General features: G+C 44.3%; 1 protein-coding gene across 1 annotated transcript in view; it reads left to right on the forward strand.

Annotated features, from left to right (window-relative positions):
- The window catches only part of TMEM108 (transmembrane protein 108), a 465878-nt gene that overhangs the window by 330163 nt on the left and 130108 nt on the right, over positions 1-5607 (forward strand). The gene's annotated exons all lie outside the window — the stretch shown is intronic.

Below are 5607 nucleotides of genomic sequence, written 5' to 3' on the forward strand. Positions count from 1 at the left end.
GGTTTGGGGGGGTGCCTCCCCCCGCCCCCCCCCCCTTTTTTTTTTTTTTTGGAGAGATTTTCACTGTAGGGTGTGTGCGCTCGCCGGACAGAGAGAGAGAGACAGAGACAGAAAGCGAGAAATCACTCCCCAGGGGGGATGGTCACGCCGCAATCCCTTCTCCTCCATTCTCCTCTCGGGATCTTGGGCACGCAAGCACACGCGCCCAGCGTGAGTTTTAAGCCACCGGGTCCGGGACACAAACCGCGGTCGACTACGTGGGAGTCCAGCGACATAGCCATTACGCTAACTGCTGGTTCCCACCCAGTCCCCTTTTGAAAAGATTTTGGAAAAATAGGAAAAGTAGTCAGACTTCTGTCCACAGGAATAAAATGCCACATGGACAGCTACAGACAACAGAGTGTGTGACAAAAATCTGGCCTCTCCCAGCTTTCAACTCTTGGCGAGGGACAGACATAAATGATCTCTAGGCCAACTCTCCCCTTCCCAAGAAGTTCGGAACTAATCTCACCTAAGTCCCCTCTGGTGAAAACAAATTGGCAGAGCACTGTCTTTCTCTCCAGTGAGGGCACATACCCTATAGCAAAACCTCTTTCTCTAAAAAGAAAAAAGAAAAAGAAAAAAAAAAGTACAGGGGGATTTTTGGTTTGTTTGTTTTGTTTTGTTTAAGAGAGATTTTTGCTGTGGGGCACATGCGCTAGCCAGAGAGACAGAAAGCAAGAAATCAACCTCCAAGAGGGATGGACACATCTCTTGGGAACTGGAGCACACACCTGGTGTTAGTTAAATTGTAAGCTGGGGGGGAGGGGTAACCATTACACCATCTGCTGGTCCCTTTTTGTTTTTTAAATTTACTACAGGGCATGTGTACTTACCAGAGCTAGAGAGAAAGTGAGAATGCAGCCACCCCCACAGGGGGCATGGCGGTCACTTCACAATCTGTTCCCTTCTGTTCTCCTCTTGGGATTTGAGGCATGCATGCATAAGCCCCCAGTGTTTTTTGTTTGTTTGTTTGTTTTTGTTTTTGTTTTTTGTTTTTGGAGAGATTTTCACTGTAGGGCACTTGCGCTCGCCAGACAGACACAGAGAGACATAGAGACAGAAAGCGAGAAATCACCCCCCGGGGGGATGATCACGCCACAATCCCTTCTCCTCCATTCTCCTCTCGGGATCTTGGGCACGCACGCACATGCGCCCGGCGTGAGTTTTAAGCCACCGGGTCCAGGACACGAACCGCGGTCGACTACGTGAGAGTCCAGCGACATAGCCATTACGCTAACTGCTGGTTCCCCCCAGTGTGTTTTTTAAGCCACTGGGTCCAGGACTCAAACCATGAAGTCAACCATCTTAATAACTACACCACTGGATGCCCTGGTTTTTCAAATCATGCTCCAACAAAGTGCTTGAGTGCTTTTTAAATATCAGGGATCTTAATGAGATTTTTTTGATTAAGCTTTCGCTGCTAAGCTCCCTCCAGCATGGTGAATCTCTTACCCAGCCCTCAGGCCCAGCACCAAAGTGTGCGTTCCTTTGATCCTCCCTCTTGTGCCTTCTTTCCTTTGGCATTGACTGTCATCACAAGGGAATAAACAGTATGGCTAGAATATGTAACTCTGCTGCTTAAAAAGTATGCTGGACAGGAGCAAAACACCCCGAAGAGTTTCTCACTTGGCAGTGGGTTTGTATGGTTCTCTTTATTCAGCCTGTCTGTTGTGGAGACCCTGGAGACAGTTTTCAAAGCATCTTTCCCACACTCTAAGGCACCAAGGACTTCTCAGATCCCCGAGCTACAATTCCCCTACTACGAGATTCTGAAATTTGATCGAACAAAGCTTTGTGGAGAGCTCTGGGCTTGCTACAGGTGACACTCTGATTCTAGTTCTATTTCATATACTACTCACTCGTTTTAATTCAAGCTAAGTAACCTGGCCAAATGGGATTCTGTAGATCTCAGTTTTCCTTCCTGTAAAACTAGTATAACAGCATGTCTTACCTTCTGCAACCAGGAATTATGGATAAGGTCTTATGTGAAGTGGGGCTTTGAAATAAAGGTCATACTGCAAATGTAACATTTCTTAACAATAGGGAACAGAACTTTACATAGTTCATCCTTGTGAGACAAGATTTTGTTGTTGTTGTTGTTGGTTTGTTTATTTTCAGAGACACAAAGAAGAATCAATTTACCAGTAAACGGTTCAGGAAATGTTAACTCTCTGAGAGAATTTATCCTTGACCTGTCTGCCATTGATTGAAGGATCTAGCCTCTAACTTTCTTCAATATTGAGGACACAGATGGAATCAGTGATCCTGTCTTTGGATTCTCATTGCATTGAGCACTTCCCGCCATGAAAGCCTTTATCAAGCTCCTCAAGGGCAGAAACTTTCTTCTTTGTAGAAGTCCCCAAGACTAACGTAGGAGTTGGCATGTAGCAAGCCCTTGACAAATGTTGACTATTAAATGCATGCAGTTGCACACCACCCAGCAGTGGATTAGATGCACTTCAGGCAAAAGATTAGCACAATACACATTCCCCAATTGGAATGGGTATTAAGGATTCATCTTGCCAACTTCCTGCCTTTAGCCAGAGCCAACTTTCAAGCACCTAACAAATGAGGACCCTTTATCTGTAGTTCCTTCCTGAGAAGGACATTGAGTGGTTTCTCTGGCAAACTAATTAAGCACAGGCATCCTTCGTGCTGCTTAAGTCCATTTCCTCTTTCTCCACTTAGATGGATTAGAATAGGACATGTCCATATCTTGCATATCGGAGTTTTCTACATAATTGAAGACTTCCATCACGGTCGGGTTCAGGTTAGAAGCAGGGATCGTCACCTCAATTAGAGGACAACAGAAGCGCTAACAGAATTTAGAATTGCTTCCAGTGGCAACTGGCCATATGGAAATGAGCGTCTGTACGTGGAAGGGAGATGCTGCCGACCAGGGCCCTGCATTCTTTGCTGAAGAGAGACCAGACTAGTATGCAGATCTTAGATCTGTGTGTCTAAATATGAATTTCCTACTCTCTGAAGTGTTTGTTCCCCTGTGCCATATTTGACATGGTTTGAATGAATTTCATTTACTAGAAGCACTTTTTAGGATAATAAGGATTGACGTTTCCTCTCTTAAAATACTGAGCATCTTGAGGCAGAGGAAGGGTGATGGGGAAAAAGTTTTAATGTCCAGTGAAAATCTTCCAGTCTTAGGGCTGTTTTGAGTTGATAGCAGCATCTTTTTAAAATTTTTGAACTTCTCAGGAAAAATGGAGTAATGTTTTCGTGTTGTTTGTTGTTTTACTTTTTAAAAATATCGAATTCCAATTTGAGAAGCTAAAGAAAACTTGAAGACCACAAAAACACACCTTATGTCACAGAGGCAATCACCCCATGGTGACTCATCCCGGAATGCTTTCTCTACTTTCCTCAAATATGATTATTTCCAGACAATTTAGTTTTAGTACCAGTATAAGATTATTTTTAGAGATGGGGGATTTGCCTCCTATGATAATTCTCTCTGCAGAAGAGTAGAATCAGTTTAATTCCCAAGTAGCAATATTGAGATGTATTTTTATTGGTTTGCTTGATTTTTTTTAACTTCTATCACGATTGATAGAAACTAATTAAAACTAAATGCACATCAGCTTTTGTTAAATGGCAGTTACTAAGATGGGAACATTTAGGAAATGGTAGGCTAGCCCACTCCTTTTAATCAAACATTGGCTGACCTACAATTGGGGTAATTTCAGATTTATAAGATTTTAGGCATCCATATGTCCTTACTGTTTCCTAAAGGATACACACACACACACACACACACACACACACACACACACACACAGAAATGAATGCTCCCAGCTGTCTGTTGTGGTACAAGGAGTAGGAACCATAGCATGAGGCTGGAGCCACACAGGAGGCCTGGGTTGAGTTCCCAGACCAACCTAAACAAAGCAGACCTAACTGGGTAGCTGGGGCAGAGGATCATAGCACGGTGAAACCCTGTCAAAAATACGCCTTCTCGTAAAGGAAGGGAGGAGCGTGCCATTTCAGCTAATGAGAATAGAACCACCAACTGGATAATGTACATTCCTTGCCTGAAATCAAATTTCACCAATGCTAGGAGGGATATTGTGGATGAAAGAATTTGTGAGTTACCTCTCAAGTAAATTAACGAAGCATCCCTTCCCTACTGGGTACTTTTATAACGAGTTGTGGTGAAAAGATGAATTTAAATAAAACATGAAATGCTATGGTTGCATACCATTAACACACAAGTCACACGCTGTGCTCATATTTGTTTCGTTAAAAGGACAAGTTTGGAGATTGGTATAAACAGCCAAAATTTTTGATTTGGACACAAGATAGTTTGCCCAGAACCCTGAGGACAACAGTGCTTGAGATCTGGAAAGAGCCTTGGAGAAAAAGTTCTCTAGAAAGTGGGATGGAGACACATGCAGAACAGGAAGTAGGGGTGTGGTGCTCTAACTTCATACCTGCTGGCCATGGTCGGGCCATGTGGCCTTGGGTTAAGAGGACAGGTTGGCCTGTAGTTTTCTTATCTGTAGATGCGTAGCTGGAAAGTTGTGAGTGTGAAATTAAATGCCCTAAAAGCATCCCGTGAGCCATCAGCCCAGTGTCCAGGTCGGTTATTCCTGCCATGTAGAAAGGCCCACTCACTTTTCAGATGAAGAACAATTGCTCAAAAGCATCCTTTGGGAAAACCAAACCTGGAATCCAGGATGTCTCAACTTCTACACGGGTTTTTCCTGCCCCATGAAATACTGAGAAAGCCAGGAAGAAGACAATGGGGCCACCATTGGCTGCTTGGCAACTTGGATATCCTCCTTTCCCTTGACACTACACAGAGAAAAGTAATTATAGGCCGGGGGTAATGACGATAGATAAGCAACTCCAACATTGTGGCGGTGCCCACTCAAGAAGAGAGAACCACATGGTGTAGGATTTACACTCCACCATGGCCTCCTGAATGAAATATTTTGTAGCCACCAAAGGGTACTGGGACTGTTTATAGTAGAACTGCCTCTCTTATTAAAATGAAAGAACTGGTCCAAGAATTTTGCCGGAGGTTACTCGTGCTTGCTGGAAAGAGAGAGAGGGAAAGTGAAAAAGTACCCCTCATGGGAGTGGACTCACTGCAATCTCTTCTCCTCCATTCTTCCTCCTTTCAGGATTTTGGGCACATGTGGACATGGTTGTCCTCATGGTTGTCTATGTGATATTCAACCACCTTAACTGCCAACCCACAGTTAACTCTAGACAGATAATTTTAAGACTGAGGGGGGGACCAGCAGTTAGCATAATGGCTATGTCGCTGAACCCCCATATAGTTGACTGCAGTTCAAGTCCCGGACCCGGTGGCTTAAACTCACACCAGGTGCGTGTGCGTGCGTGCTCAAGATCCCGAGAGGAGAATGGAGGAGAAGGCGTTGTGGTGTGGCCATCCGCCTGGGGGGGTGATTTCTTCCTTTCTGCCTCTCTGTTTCTGGCGAGTGTACACGCCCTGTAGCAAAAACCTCTCCAAAAAAAAACACAGAGAGAGACACTCTCTCTCTTTAGATTATTCTCCCCAGAACTCTTGTCTTATTTTCATTC

The sequence above is a fragment of the Tupaia chinensis genome, unplaced genomic scaffold (assembly GCF_000334495.1).
Source record: "Tupaia chinensis unplaced genomic scaffold, TupChi_1.0 Scaffold146961_1, whole genome shotgun sequence".
Taxonomy (NCBI): domain Eukaryota; kingdom Metazoa; phylum Chordata; class Mammalia; order Scandentia; family Tupaiidae; genus Tupaia; species Tupaia belangeri.